This window comes from Triticum urartu, chromosome 4, assembly GCF_003073215.2.
Source record: "Triticum urartu cultivar G1812 chromosome 4, Tu2.1, whole genome shotgun sequence".
Lineage (NCBI taxonomy): Eukaryota > Viridiplantae > Streptophyta > Magnoliopsida > Poales > Poaceae > Triticum > Triticum urartu.
In genome coordinates this window covers 490,431,157-490,447,679 of record NC_053025.1, presented here as the reverse complement: position 1 = coordinate 490,447,679, position 16,523 = coordinate 490,431,157, and positions in this window count along the sequence as shown.

Below are 16,523 nucleotides of genomic sequence, written 5' to 3'. Positions count from 1 at the left end.
TCTTCCATGTTAGGCGGGTTATTCTCAAGAGGAGTGGACTCCGCTCCTCACTCACGAGAAAGTGGCTGGTCACCGGGATGCCCAGTCCCATGCTTTATGCAAACTAAATCAAAATAATTGCAAACAAAACTCCCCCTGGGACTCTTGTTAGTTGGAGGCACTCGTTGTTTCGAGCAAGCCATGGATTGATGCTTGTTGGTGGAAGGGGGAGTATAAACTTTACCATTCTGTTTGGGAACCGCCTATAATGTGTGTAGCATGGAAGATATTGCCATCTCTTGGTTGTTATGTTTGACAATGAAAGTATATAGCTCAAAATATTATTCACCTCTATTTCAAAACCGAGCTCTGGCACCTCTACAAATCCCTACTTCCCTATATGAAGGGCCTATCTATTTAATTTCATGTTGAGTCATCATCCTCTTATTAAAAAGCACCAGTTAGAGAGCACCGTTATCATTTGCATTCATTAATGTTAGTTTACATTGAGTATGACTTGACTGGATCTCTTTTACCATGAATTACAATGTCTAGTCAGTCCTTGATCTTTAAAGGTGCTCTGCATTTATGTTTTGTGGTCTCATAAAGGGCTAGCGAGATACCATCTTGTTATATCATATTATCATTGTTTTAAGAAAGTGTTGTCATCCGAGATTTATTATTATTGCTCGCTAGTTGATTATGCCATTGATATGAGTAAACATGAGACCTATGCGTTATTGTGAATGTGGTTAGTCATGATATTTGCTGAAAACTTGAATGCTGGCTTTACATATTTACAACAACAAGAGCAAATAGAGTTTGTAAAAGTTTTTCTTTATCACTTTCAGTTTATAAACTGAATTGCTTGAGGACAAGCAAGGGTTTAAGCTTGGGGGAGTTGATACGTCTCCATCGTATCTACTTTTCCAAACACTTTTGCCCTTGTTTTGGACTCTAACTTGCATGATTTGAATGGAACTAACCCAGACTGACGTTGTTTTCAGCAGAATTGCTATAGTGTTATTTATGTGCAGAAACAAACGTTCTCAGAATGACCTGAAACTTCACGGAACAACTTTTCAGAAATAATAAAAAATCCTCACAAAAGATGAAGGCCATGGGGCCCACCACCTGTCCACAGGGGTGGGGGCGCGCCTGCCCCCCTAGGGCGTGCGCCCCTACCTCGTGGGCCCCCTGGAGCTCCTCCGACTCCAACTCCAACTCTATATATTGTGTTTCGAGGAGAAAAAATTAGAGAGAAGAATTCATCGCGTTTTACGATACGGAGCCGCCGCCAAGCCCTAAAACCTCTCGGGAGGGCTGATCTGGAGTCCGTTTGGGGCTCCGGATAGGGGAATCCGTCGCCATCATCATCATCAACCATCCTCCATCACCAATTTCATGATGCTCACCGCCGTGCATGAGTAATTCCATCGTAGGCGTGCAGGACGGTGATGGGTTGGATGAGATCTATCATGTAATCGAGTTAGTTTTGTTAGGGTTTGATCCCTAGTATCCACTATGTTCTGAGATTGATGTTGCTATGACTTTGCTATGCTTAATGCTTGTCACTATGGCCCGAGTGCCATGATTTCAGATCTGAACCTATTATGTTTTCATCAATATATGAGAGTTCTTGATCCTATCTTGCAAGTCTGTAGTCACCTAGTATGTGTTATGATCCGTTAACCCTGAAGTGACAATAATCGGGATACTTGCTCCCCCTGCTGTGTTCTCAGTGCCAGATATCCTCAAATATTCCAGAAAAGCATATTTAAATTTCAGGGTATTTGGAGAACTTTTATTTTTGGGGTATTTTTTATTGCATGGATAATTCAGAAGACAGACAGAAGTTACTATTTTTGCTTTATTTAATATAAATAACATAAAGTAAAAAGAGGGTACAGAGAGTTGTGTTTTGTAAATTCATCCATCTCATGCTCATCAAAAGGAATCCACTAACAAGGTTGATAAGGTCTTGTTAACAAACCCATTCCGAGTAACATGGAACCGGGGAATTTTCAAATAACACTAGGTTACCTCAACGGGGATATGTGCATCCCCAACAATAAGAATATCATATTTCTTCTTGACAGTAGGAAGAGGAAATTCAAAACCTCCAATAGTAATTGTTGAAATTTTTCCAATAGAATTGATACTGTGGACTTGAGGTTGTTTCCTCGGAAAGTGTATTGTATGCTCATTACCATTAACATGAAAAGTGACATTGCCTTTGGTGCAATCAATAACAGCCCCTGCAGTATTCAAAAAGGGTCTTCCAAGAATAATATACATACTATCGTCCTCGGGAATATCAAGAATAACAAAGTCCGTTAAAATAGTAACGTTTGGAACCACAACAGGCACATCCTCACAAATACCGACAACTATAGCAGTTGATTTATCAGCCATTTGCAAAGATATTTCAGTATGTGTCAACTTATTCAAATCAAGTCTACGATATAAAGAGAGAGGCATAACACTAACACCGGCTCCAAGATCACATAAAGCAGTTTTAACATAATTTCTTTTAATGGAGCATGGTATAGTGGGTACTCCTGGATCTCCAAGTTTCTTTGGTATTCCACCCTTAAAAGTATAATTAGCAAGTATGGTGGAAATTTCAGCTTCTAGTATATTTCTTATTTGTAATAATATCTTTCATATACTTAGCATAAGGATTGGTTTTGAGCATATCAGTTAATCGCATACGTAAAAATATAGGTCTAATCATTTCAGCAAAGCGCTCAAAATCCTCATCATCCTTTTTCTTGGATGGTTTGGGAGGAAAAGGCATGGGTTTCTGAACCCATGGTTCTCTTTCTTTACCGTGCTTCCTAGCAACAAAGTCTCTCTTATCATAACGTTGATTCTTTGATTGTGGGTTATCAAGATCAACAGCAGGTTCAATCTCTACTTCATTGTCATTACTAGGTTGAGCATCAACATGAACATCATTATTAACATTATCACTAGGTTCATGCTCATTACCAGATTGTGTTTCAGCATCAGAAATAGAATATCATTAGGATTCTCAGGTGTGTCAACAACAGGTTCACTAGAAGCATGCAAAGTCCTATCATTTTTCTTTTTCTTCTTCTTAGAAGGACTAGGTGCATCTACATTATTTCTCTGAGAATCCTGCTCAATTCTCTTAGGATGGCCCTCAGGATACAAAGGTTCCTGAGTCATTTTACCACCTCTAGTCATAACTCTAACAGCATTATCATTTTTCTTACTATTTAATTCATTGAGCAAATCATTCTGAGCTTTAAGTACTTGTTCCACTTGAGTGGTAACCATAGAAGCATGTTTACTAATAAGTTTAAGTTCACCTTTAACATTAGCCATATAATCACCCAAGTGTTCAAGCATATCGGCATTGTGTTTCAATTGTCTACCAACATAAGCATTGAAGTTTTCTTATTTAACCATAAAGCCGTCAAACTCATCCAGTCATGGGCTAGTGATACGTCCATTTTGTATCATGCTTTTATATCGATATTTATTGCATTATGGGTTGTTATAACACATTATGTCACAATACTTATGCCTATTCTCTCTTATGTTACAAGGTTTACATAAAGAGGGAGAATGCCGGCAGCTGGGATTCTGGGCTGCAAAAGGAGCAAATATTAGAGACCTATTCTGCACAGCTCCAAAAGTTCTAAAACTTCACAAAAGATGTTTTCAGAATAAATAAAAAATACTCAGCGGAAGAGATTCACCAGGGGGACCACACCCTGCCCACGAGGGTGGGGGGCGCACCCCCTACCTCGTGGGCCCCCTAGTGGCCCTCCGGTGGCCATCTTCTGCTATATGAAGTATTTCGATGGGAAAAAAATAAGAAGCCATCTTCTCGGACAAAACTCCGCTGCCATGAGGCGGAACCAATCTAGGGCCCTAGCAGAGCTGTTCTGCCAGGGAAACTTCCCTCCTGGAGGGGGAAATCATCGCCATCATCATCACCAACGCTCCTCTCATCGGGAGAGGGCAATCTCCATCAACATCTTCATCAGCACCATCTCCTCTCAAAACCCTAGTTCATCTCTTGTATCCAATTCTTGTCTCCAAGTCCGGGATTGGTGCTAATAGGTTGCTAGTAGTGTTAATTACTCCTTGTAGTTGATGCTAGTTGGTTTAATTGGTGGAAGATCGTATGTTCAGATCCTATATGCATATTAATACCCCTCTGATTATGAACATGTTTATGCTTTGTGAGTAGTTACGTTTGTTCCTGAGGACATGTGAGAAGTCTTTCTATTAGTAGTCATGTGAATTTGGTATTCGTTCGATATTTTGATGAGATGTATGTTGTCTCTCCTCTAGTGGTGTCATGTGAACGTCGACTACATGACACTTCACCATTATTTGGGCCTAGAGGAAGGCATTGGGAAGTAATAAGTAGATGATGGGTTGCTAGAGTGACAGAAGCTTAAAACCCTAGTTTATGCGTTGCTTCGTAAGGGGCTGATTTGGATCCATATGTTTCATGCTATGGTTAGGTTTACCTTAATACTTTTGTTGTAGTTGCGAATGCTTGCAATAGAGGTTAATCATAAGTGGGATGCTTTTCCAAGTAAGGATAGTACCCAAGCAGCGGTCCACCCACATACCAAATTATCAAAGTACCGAACGCGAATCATATGAGCGTGATGAAAACTAGCTTGATGATATTCCCATGTGTCCTCGGGAGCGCTTTTCTCTATATAAAAGTTTGTCCAGGCTTGTCCTTTGCTACAAAAAGGATTGGGCCACCTTGCTGCACTTTATTTACTTTTTTTACTTGTTGCTCGTTACAAATTATCCTATCACAAAACTATCTGTTACCACTCATTTCAGTACTTGCAGAGAATACCTTGCTGGAAACCGCTTATCATTTCCTTCTGCTCCTCGTTGGGTTTGATACTCTTACTTATCTAAAGGACTAGATAGATCCCCTATACTTGTGAGTCATCAAGACTCTTTTCTGGCGCCGTTGCCGGGGAGTGAAGCGCCTTTGGTAGGTGGAATTTGGTAAGGAAAAATTTATATAGTGTGCTGAAATTTACTGTCACTTGTTACTATGGAAAGTAATCCTCTGAGGGGCTTGTTCGGGGTATCTTCACCCCGACCAGTAGAGCAAAGAGTTGCTCCTCAACCTACTGAACCTACTGAAAATGAAAATGTCTGCTTTGAAATTCCTTCAGGTATGATAGAAAAACTGCTAGCTAATCTTTTTTAGGAGATGGAACAAAGCATCCTGATGAGCATCTAATATATGTGGATGAAGTTTGTGGATTATTTAAGCTTGCAGGTGTACCCGGAGATGTTGTTAAGAAGAAGGTCTTCCCTTTATCTTTGAAGGGAGATGCATCGACATGGTATAGGCTATGTGATGATATGGGGTCTTGGAATTACAAACGATGGAAATTGGAATTTCATCAGAAGTTTTATCCTATGCATCTTGTTCATCGTGATTGCAATTATATATATAATTTTTGGCCTCGTGAAGGAGAAAGCATCGCTCAAGCTTGGTGGAGGCTTAAATCAATGTTATATTCATGCCCCAATCATGAGCTCTCAAGAGAAATGATTATTCAAATCTTTTATGCTCGGCTTTCTGATAGCAATCGCACCATGCTTGATACTGCTTGTGCTCGCTCTTTTATGATGAAGACTATTGAATTCAAATGGGATTTATTGGAAAGAATTAAACGCAACTCTGAAGATTGGGACCTCGACAAAGGTAAGGAGTCAGGTATGACACCTAGGTTTGATTGTGTCAAATATTTTATGGATACCGATGTTTTCCATAAATGTAGCACTAAATATGGACTTGACTCTGAGATAGTAGCTTCTTTCTGTGAATCTTTTGCTACTTATGTTGATCTCTCCCCAAGGAGAAGTGGTTTAACTATCATCCTCCCATAGAAGTAAAAGTAGATGCACCTATTAAAGTTGAAGAAAAGATTGTCACTTATAATGATCCTATTGTTCTTACTTCTTATGTTGAGAAACCACATTTTCCTGTTAGGATAAAGGATCATGCTAAAGCTTCAACTATGGTTCATAAAAGCAATATTAAAACTTATACACCTCATGAGCAAATTAAAGTTGAACCTGATATTGCTATTGTTAAAGATCTCTTGTCTGATAATATTGATGGGCATGTTATTCATTTCCTTGATGAGACTGCTAGAATTGCTAAACCTTGTGCTAAAGATAAAAACAGACCTGTGGTAGGCATGCCTGTTATTTCTATTAAAATAGGAGATCATTGTTATCATGGCTTATGTGATATGGGTGCTAGTGCTAGCGCAATACCTTATTCCTTATACAAAGAAATTATGCATGATATTGCACCTGCTGAGATAGAAGATATTGATGTCACAATTAAACTTGCCAATAGAGATACTATTTCACCAATGGGAATTGTTAGAGATGTTGAAGTCTTGTGTGGGAAACCTAAATATCCTGCTGATTTTCTTGTTCTTGGTTCCCCACAAGATAGCTTTTGTCCCATTATATTTGCTAGACCCTTCTTAAATACTGTTAATGCTACCATAGATTGCAAAAGGGATGTTGTTACTATCGGTTTAGATGATATGACTCATGAATTTAATTTCTCTAAATTTAGTAGACAACACCGTGAAGAAGAATTACCTAGTAACGATGAAATTATTGGTCTTGCTTCTATTTTCATACCTCCTAGTGATCCTTTAGAACAATATTTGCTAGACCATGAAAATGACATGTTTATGAATGAAAGAAGGGAAATAGATGAAGTATTCTTTAAACGGGAACCTATTCTGAAATATTTGCTAGTGGTCTTTGCCGCGCCGTTCCGCCGCCGCGTCGTCTTGCTTCTCGTCACGCTGCCCCATGGCGCTGTCAAGCTCATGGGATGGCTCCAACGTCCATGAGGACCACGTCACGTTCCTCCACCAGACGCGACGCCTGCCCGGCGAGAACTTCGTTCGGGTTCGTCTAGCGCCAGAGAAGGAGATTTCGCCGGCACCGGAGGAAGGCGAGCGGGTGATCTTCCGCTCGCACTGCCTGCGCGGCTTCGGCCTTCCGGCGAGCGGGTTCCTCCAGGCCTTCATCGAATTCTACAACCTCCAGCCGCATCACCTCACGCCCAAGGCGGTGATGCTGCTGTCGGCCTTCGTCACGCTGTGCGAGGGCTTCCTTGGGGTCCTCCCCACGCTCGAGCTCTGGGCGGAATTCTTCCAGAGCAAACTCGGCACCGTCGTCGCGGGCGTGCCCGCCCCCTGCGGAGCCTTCATCGCCATGAGGTGGGCGAGCGAGAACAATCCGTTCCCGTCCATTCCGCTGATCCAGTCAGTGAAGCTTTGGCAGAAGTCTTATTTCTACATGAGGAACATCGCCCAACAAGGCGACTATGTCAACCTGCCGGATTACGTAGCCGGCCCGCCGGCTGGGAGGCAGCCTTCGTGGAGCTACCGGGCCAGGTCGCTGTCTCAGGCCGGGAACGCAGTCGTCTCCCGGCTTCGGGTGATGATCCAGTCGGAGGGCCTGACCGGAGCCGACTTGGTGGCCACCTTCATGGAGCGCCGGGTTCTTCCCCTCCAAAGCCGGCCTCACATGGTTTGTCAGATGAGCGGCCGCTTCGACCCATGCCGGCTGAGCACCAGGGAGATGCCTCATGCGGAGGTCTCCTACATGGTGAACTATATCTCCAACTGCAAGCTCGCCGAGGATTGGCGGTACGGCAAGGGGCCGTACTCTCGCGCCAACCCTCCGCCCGTCGTAAGTTTTTTCTTCTTTTCTTCCTTTTGTAGTCGGCCTCATGATAGCCGACTCTTGATCAGTTCGTTTGCCTTTTGCAGAACCCTCTTCTCCCGCCGACAGCCGGGGCCGTGGGGGTAGAGGCCAGCTCCTCCCCGACCGCATGGTGGACGACGCCGATGACCCGGACTTGGGAGCGGCCGCCATGGAAGACGCCATTGTGGGGGAAAGCGACGGGGCCGGAGGCGCGGGGCTCACGGCCGGCTTCGAGGACTGGCCGGATGATGCCGAGGTTGAAGTCGCCCCGCGCCGCCAGCCAGCACCTGATCATCAAAGCGCGAGCTCGTCCGCCGCGCCGGCTGCTGGCGGCGGTGCCCAGAAGTGCCGGGCCATGTCGATCCTCTTCGGCAGCCGTCCGAAGAAGTCCAAGGCTTCCACAGCGGCGACCAAGCGAGATGAGGCGGCCGCGAAGGCGGCCCGCTTCCGCAAGGCGGTGAAGCAGCCGCAGGCGATCTCAACGTAAGTCGTCGAATGCTTGGATATATTTTTTGTTGTTCTTCTTTTCGATTGAAAACTCTTCTAAACCTTTCTTTGCTCGCCGGACAGGGCGCTGCTTTCCCTTGAGCGGGGTCCGGGCGGCTCCGTAGTCGGGCCGACTGGAGGGTCTTTAGGCTCCCGTCGCGTGGATCCCCGCGCCGACCTCAGGGAGGCCACGGAGCGGAACACACGAGAGGCGCGGGAGGAGCGGGAGGCGGCGGAGCGAAGGGCCGCCCAGGCGATGAAGGAGCAGGCCGACGCAGCAGCCAAGGCTCGGACGGAGGCGGCAGCTACGGAGATGGAGGCGGAGGCTTCGCACAACCAGCCTCCGCTGCTAGCCATTCCCCTCCACGCCGTGGCCCCCAACATTCCTGTGCCTCCGCTGGAGGAGGTTGACCAAGAACCGCCGGTGATGGAGCGGAGGGAGGACTCCGTGATTTTCATGGAGAGGGCGCCGCCGGCAGCGCCAACCGGAGCGGGCCAAGGCGGACAGTCGGCTGCGGCGCCAGAGCAGCCGGCTAGGGGTGAGCCGGAAGCGGGAGCCGGCCTCGAGGTGCAGCCGGCAGTGTGCCAGCGCGCAGGGGGAGGCACCGCTGCGCCGGAGCCGCACTGAGCTTCGGGTGCCCGCCGGACGGTGGAGGCCTTGGAGGCGGCCAACATCGGCACGTCCGAGTGGACTCCCAGCGGCGGGACGGGCGAGCTGAATGTGGCGGCCCAAGAGGTTCGGAACCGGCTTCAGGCCCAAGCCGCCTCGCTGCAGCAATACACCCAGGAGTTCCTTGCGACGCGGGCCGTCATCCGGGTGAGTCTTCTATCTTTGGTTGCTTTGTTCTCTTGATTTCTTCCGTGGGGGCGCGTCAGCGCACCCACTGGGTGTAGTCCCCGAGATTCGGGCCGACTGCTGAGCAGTCGGGTCGGATCTTCCTTGACGACTACCTTATTCTCGCCTCCTGTCTAATCTTCCAGGAGTATCATAACCTCCGCGCTGCCGCTTTCAACTCCCAGGCTCAGGAGCTGGGTCGGAGAACCGAAGACCTGATCAGCAGCCGGAGTACGTACTTGGTTTCGTTCATCTCCTGTGGGGGCGCGTCAGCGCACCCACTGGGTGTAGTCCCCGAGATTCGGGCCGACTGCTGAGCAGTCGGGTCGGATCTTTCCTGACGACTTCACCTTACTGGTTTTTCTTTTGTCTTTCGTGCTCGCAGAAGCCAACGCCGACTTAAGGGGGTAGCTCAGTGAGGCGCAGGCCGCCCTTCGTGCCAAGGAAACCGAGTATGACGCCTTGGTCCTGGAGCATGACCGCCTGGCCAAGAAGCTGGCTGACCAGGAGGAGAGCCACAAGGCGGCTCTGAAGAAAGCGCAGGATAACGAAGCTGCCCTGAAGGCCGAGTTCGAGAATGAAGCGGCGGGCTGGGCTGAGACTAGGCAAGCGCTGAATGAAGGCTTCGGCCGTATTGAGGATTTGATCGACGGTAAGCTGCCTTCCTCGCTCCTTGCCTGCCCCTTGCCGCCTGACTTGTGTTCTGACTTGAGCTGCTTTTTATTCTCTGTGCAGACTACTTTCCTGGCTACTCCGTCCTCGCCGCCCAAACCATCGAGGCCCATCGCGAAGCGCGCCGGCAGGCGGGGGCTGAAGTCGCGCCGGACGCGAGTCGGTCGCTCGAAGAGCAACTCTTGGCGGTCCAAGCGCGGCTGCAGCCGGCTCATCGTATGCTCCGCCGCCTCCAGCGCGCCGGAGCGCAGGTGTTGGCCGCCCTCTGGCCAAGCGAGGCGATTCCCTGCACCCCGAGTCGGACTACCGACTGGCTGGAGGTTGCGGTTGGCCGCTTCGAGGCCTGGAAGGCGTTGGCGGCCCGGCTTGGAGCTGGGCGGGCGCTGGAGTTCGTCCGAGCTTGGTATTCGGGGCTGAACCTGGACCAGCTGCGCACCTGGCGGCTGGAGGCTGACAAGGAGCTAGAGGAGGTGCGGCCGGCTATCGCTCAGCGCGCATCGACAATCGCCGAGTGTACTGACATCAGCGTCTTCGCTCCCGAGATTAATGATGACGGCGTTGCCCAGCCGGAGGAGTGGTTCGGGCTGGATCCGGCGGCGGGTGAAGACTCGGCAGAAGAAATCGCCTCCAGCGACGAAGGCGAAGACGACGAAGTAGAGGAAGACGAAGACGTCGAGCTGGCCGGTGGAACAACCAGCCAGCCTCAGCCTGACCGTGCCTCCAGCAACGAGGCGCGCGCAAGCGCGCCCTCTGCGGGAGGCGGTGATCATGCCGAGGTTCGCCAGCCGGCCGCTCCTCCAGCCGGCACTGCCGTCTCCACCGACCTGCCCGGCTCTTCGGTCGCTCCGCCGGCTTAATCTGCCGTCCTTGTTTTTTCCTGCTTGTTGCCTTCTGAACAATTTTATTAAGCTTCCGCAGTTCCACCCACTGGGGGTGTATCCAAACTATGTTGAATGCTGGCCTTTTGAAGGTCTTTTATGTAAATATTATCGTATGTTTGGTTTCCATTCACGTATGCTTTTTATCCTTAGGTTGTTTCCTTTGCCGTCTTCCCTTTCTGGGAAGGCAAGTACTCGAGCTTTCTTAGATTGGAGCGAGGTGAAAGGAAGCCAGCCGGCCGGCTACTTTGGTAGCCGGTCGGCGGTGGGAGAAAAACCGGCTTTTGTTATATTAGTCCGTTAGTCCCTAGCCGTTTTTTGTGTGGGCACCCGTTCCTACCCTTAACTCTTGCCAGCCGGACAGCCGGTTCTTCGAACTGCGACTTTTGGCAAGAGAAGGCTTGGGAGCCGGCACACTACTTGTCTGACTACGGGTAGGACTTCTAATATAACTCCAGGCGGCCAGTCCCCGGGCCGACTAGTCGAACCCGGTGCCGGACAGAAAAAAGTGAATGCGATGACAAGGCCATAAGCATGATACTTTTCATTTATAGACAAAAGATGGCAGTCCCCGAGCTCTCCTCGGGGGCCCTATTGTCTCGTACTTAGTACAAAAGTTAGCGTGATACATACTGCATTTCAGCTGTAAAACCTTCGGAGGAGGTTGGCGTTCCATGGTCGTTCCGAGTCCTTGCCGGAGTCGTCTCTCTTTCGTGCCTTCGGCTTCTGGGCGTCGATCAGGTAGTAGGAGTCGTTGCCTAAGGCTCTGCTGATGACGAAGGGGCCCTCCCAAGGGGCCGAGAGCTTGTGTTGGCCGGCTGTTCGCTGGGTCAGCCGGAGCACAAGATCGCCCTCTTGGAAGGATCTTGGCTTGACCTTCCGGTTGTGGTAGTGGCGCAGGCCCTGCTGATAGATGGCGGACCGGCTGAGGGCTAACAGCCGGCTTTCTTCCAGTAGGTCGACGCCGTCTTCTCGTGCTTCCTTGGCCTCCGCTTCCGTGTACATGGTTACTCGAGGCGAGTTGAACTCGATGTCAGTTGGGATGACCGCCTCGGCACCATACACGAGGAAGAAAGGGGTGAAGCCGGTTGACTTGTTTGGTGTAGTGCGCAGACTCCAGAGGACAGCCAGCAGCTCATCGAGCCAACAGCCGGCTGAACGCTCCAGTGGTACGATCAGTCGGGGCTTGATGCCGGAAAGGATGAGGCCGTTGGCTCGCTCGACCTGGCCGTTTGACTGTGGGTGGGCGACGGATGCTAGATCCAACCGGATGCCTTGCGTCGCGCAGAAACGTGCCAAGGCTCCCTTGGCGAAATTTGTGCCATTATCGGTGATGATGCTGTGTGGCACGCCGTACCGAGTTGTTATATCTGCGATAAATGTGACGGCAGTCGGCCCATTCAGCTTCTTGATCGGCTTTGCTTCGATCCATTTGATGAATTTTTCCACGGCGACAAGCAGATGTGTCATGCCGCCGCGCGCCGTCTTGAATGGTCCCACCATGTCCAGTCCCCAAACGGCGAAGGGCCAGGTGAGGGGAATGGTCTTGAGTGCTGAAGCCGGCATGTGTTGCTTGGAGCTGAAGAGTTGGCACCCTTTGCAATGTTTAACTAACTCCTTGGCGTCATCCAAAGCAGTCGGCCAAAAGAAACCATGGCGGAAGGCTTTGGCGACGAGTGATCTTGAGGCCGCATGGTGGCCGCATTCTCCTTGGTGGATGTCTCTCAGGATTGCAATGCCCTACTCTTGCTCGATGCATCGCTGGAGGACTCCAGTGACACTGCGCTTGATGAGCTCTCTGTTGACGATTGTGTATGCTCCGGCTCGGCGTTGGACTTGTCTTGCCTCTACTTCGTCAGCCGGAAGATCTTGGTTTATTAGGAAGTTGAGGATGGGTTGAGCCCATGACGGAGCTGCGACTTCTTCTATTGCCAAAACGGCTACTGTGACCAGGGCGGGCAGGCTGGGCGGTGAAATGCTGGAGTCGGCCGCCGCCTGTTGTGTTGGTGTAGTCTCCGGGCCAACTACCACAGTCCCCGAGCCGGGTGAGGCAGTCCCCTGGTCGGGCGTAACTACGGAAGTCCCCGAGCCGCCTGCTGATACCCCCTGGCCGACTATCGAAGTCCCCGGGCCACCTTCTTGGTTCTTCGAGCCAGACCCGGCCGCGTCGGGGTCAGGCGGCACGAAGATGGAATCGGACTCTGGAGACGGCTTGATAGATGGCTTGAGGAGGCGTTGTAGAGAGACGCCGGTTGGTATTGCTTGCCGGGTGGAGCCTATTCGAGCCAGAGCATCAGCTGGCTCATTGTCGGCTCGCGGTACATGGAGGAATTCGCATCCTTCAAAATACCCGCTGATCTGCTGAACAAGGAAGCGGTAGCTTGCCATATTTGCGTCCTTGGCATCCCAGTCGCCGGATGATTGCTGGACCACCAAGTCCGAGTCGCCATAACATAGGATCCGGCGAATGCCGAGTTCTTTGGCAAGCCGGAGCCCGTGTATGAGCGCCTCGTACTCGGCCACGTTGTTGGAGGCGGCAAAGTGAATTTGCAGCGTGTATCTGAGCTTGTCGCCTTTGGGAGAGGTGAGGATGATGCAGGCTCCCAAGCCGGTGCGCATCTTGGACCCATCGAAGTGCATGCGCCAATGAGTGGAGTCGGGAGCCGGCGGTAGGTACTGGGTCTCGGCCCAGTCGACGAGGAAGTTGGCCAATGCTTGGGACTTGACGGCGGTGCGAGGCTGGTAGAAGATTGTGTAAGGGGCCAGCTCGATGGCCCATTTCGCCACCCGGCCGGATGCATCCCGGCTGCCTATGATCTCGGCCAGTGGGGCGGTGCATACGACCATGATGGGATGCTCTTGGAAGTAGGGCTTCAGCTTCTTGGCGGCGAAGTACACGCCATAGCACATCTTCTGGTAGTGCGGGTAGTTCTGCTTCGAGGTAGACAGCACCTCGCTCAAATAATACACTGGCCTCTGGACCGGCTGGGCTCGGCCTTCTTCTGGGCGTTGGACTACGATGACGGTGCTGACCACCCGGCTGGTTGCGGCAATGTAGAGGAGCATGGGCTCTTTCTCAGTCAGCGCCGCTAGGACTGGTGGTGTGGCCAGCATCTTCTTCAGCTCGTGGAAAGCTTGGTCAGCTTGGTCATTCCACTCGAAGTGAGTGGTCTTCTTCATGAGGCAGTAGAGGGGGAGAGCTTTCTCTCCGAGCTGGCTGATGAAGTGGTTTAGGGAGGCCAAGCATCCGGTAAACTTCTGGACGTCTCAAAGTTTGGTGGGAATCGCCATTCTCTCAATGGCCTTGATCTTTACTGGGTTGCATTCGATGCCGCGTTCGGAGACCAGGAAGCCTAGGAGCTGGCCGGCTGGTACTCCAAACACGCAGTTCTCGGGGTTAATCTTGATTTGGAACCGGCGTAGGTTCTCAAATGTTTCCTTGAGGTCTTTCAGCAAGGTGCCGCGCTTCTCCGTCTTCACCACAATGTCGTCTACGTAGACGTGGGCATTCCTGCCGAGTTTCTTGAGGAGGCACTTCTGCATGCAACGCTGAAAAGTGGCACCGGCATTTCTCAAGCCGAATGTCATAGTCAGGTAGCAGAAGGCTCCGAATGGCGTGATGAAAGCGGTCTTCAGGCGGTCTGCCGGATCCAACTTTATCTGGTGATACCCTGAGTAAGCATCCAAGAAACTCAACAGCTCGCATCCGGCCGTGGAGTCTATCACTTGGTCAATCCTCGGCAGGGCAAAGGGATCTTTGGGGCAGGCCTTGTTGAGGCTCGTGTAGTCTATACACATGCGCCACTTGTTTTTCTTCTTTAGCACGAGGACCGGGTTGGCGAGCCACTCTGGAAAGAAAACTTCCATAATGAAGCCGGCTGCCAGAAGCCATGCTATCTCCTCTCCCACAATCCTGCGTTTCTCCTGCGACAGTCGGCGAAGGGGTTGTTTGACTGGCTTTGCGTCTTCTCGGACGTGTAGTTTGTGCTCGGCGAATTCCTTCGGGATGCCCGGCATGTCCTTGGGGGACCATGCAAAGATGTCCCGATTCTCACGGAGGAAATCGCTGAGCTCGCCTTCCTCTTTGCTGTTTAGGTTTCCCCCGATGACGGCAAACCTCTCTGGGTGCTCGGGGTCAAGAGGTATCTTCTTCGTCTCCTTGGCCGGCTGGAAAGATCCTTGAGCATCATGCTCCTTGGGATCGGGGGACAAGGCCGACTGCTTGCCGGCTATGGCCACGACTCGGTCCAACATCTTCTTTTCTTCGGCAATCACAAGGGACTCGGCCAGCCGGCTGCTGGCTGCTGCGCACTCAGAGGACTTCTTGTAATCGCCGGCTACGGTGATGACGCCTTTGGTGCTTGGTATCTTCATCTTGAGGTATGCATAGTGGGGAACTGCCATGAATTTGGCCAAGGCAGGTCGGCCAAGCAAGGCATGGTAAGGGCTTTCCAGGTCCACCACTTCAAACCAGATCGCTTCCCGGCGGAAATGCTCCTTGTCCCCAAAAAGTACATCAATCTTGATCTTGCCAATGGGGGCGCAGGACAGGCCGGGTATGATGCCATGGAACACTGTTCGAGTAGGCATGAGTTGCTTTGTCTTGACGTTCAGCTTCTCCAGGGTGTCGCGGTACAAGATGTTGATGCTGCTCCCGCCGTCTATCAACACACGGGAGAAGCGGGCGGCGCGTCTGTCCGTTGCAAGGGTGGCATCCAGAACCAACGCATAAGAGCCGAGAGATGGCATAACCTCTGGGTGATCGGCCCAGCTCCAGCTGATAGGTTTTTCTGACCAGTGCATGTGCTCAGCGGGGTTGGCAGCAACCATGCTGACTTCCTGGTTCTCTCGGCGTTTGCGGCGCCGGTCTTCAGGCTGGCTTGTAAAGACGATATAGGCGGCATGCTCGTCGGGGAACTCATCATGCACAGCTCCGACTGCGGGCCGAGCGGCCGGCGCCGGCGGAACTGGAGGCGGCGGGCTGGCAGGCGGAGGCGGCGCGAGCCCTTCGCCTTTGGAGATTCGGGTGAGCCAATGGCACTTCCGGGTTGTGTGGTTGGACGGCTTCGCGCTGCTGTGGAACTTGCATGGGGCGTCGAGAGTTTGCTCATAGGAGAAGGCCGGCTGCCAAGCCGGCCTGCCGCCCTTGGGTTTCTTGGGTGCGGGCCGCCCTTCGGGCGGCACGTCTTCAACTGTGGCCACCTGCCGACTGGCGGGAGGCGGCGCGGTGCCCTTGCGCTTGTGGTCGTTCGAGTGTGGGCGTCGGCCGGAATCCCCAGTCGGCGTCTTGGGCGCAGGGTTGAGTACTTTTCCGGACGCGTCTACCCGGAGCTCGGTCTTCATTGAGGAGTCGGCGTTGGCGTACTTGTCTGCTATGTCCAGAAGCTCGTCGAGGGTAGTCGGCTCGTCGCAGAGAAGCTTGTGCTTGAGGAGGGTGCCTTCTCGGCACCCGGCTGTGAAGTATTCTATGGCTTGCACCTCGTGCACCCCTTCGCAAGAGTTGCGGAGCTCGGCCCAACGCATGAGGTAGTCGCGAGTTGACTCGGCGGGGCCTTGTACGCACAAGGAGAGCTGTCTGGGATTGGGAGCCCGCTTGTAGGTGCTGGTGAAGTTGCGGACGAAGGCTTCTGTGAAGTCTAGCCAGCTGTTGATGCTGCGTGGTTTGAGGCTGTTGAGCCAGGTCCGCGTCGTGCCTTGCAACATGAGGGGCACGTACTTCACGGCAACACACCGGTTGCCGTTGGCTATGCTAACCGCTGTGGAGTAGTCGATCAGCCAATCTTCTGGCTTCACGAAGCCGTTGTACTTGGGCGTGTCTCTTGGGAGCGAGAACCCTTTCGGGAAGGGCTCGTCGCGGATGCGGGGGCTGAAGCAAGGCGGACCGACATCGTCTTCTTCTTCCA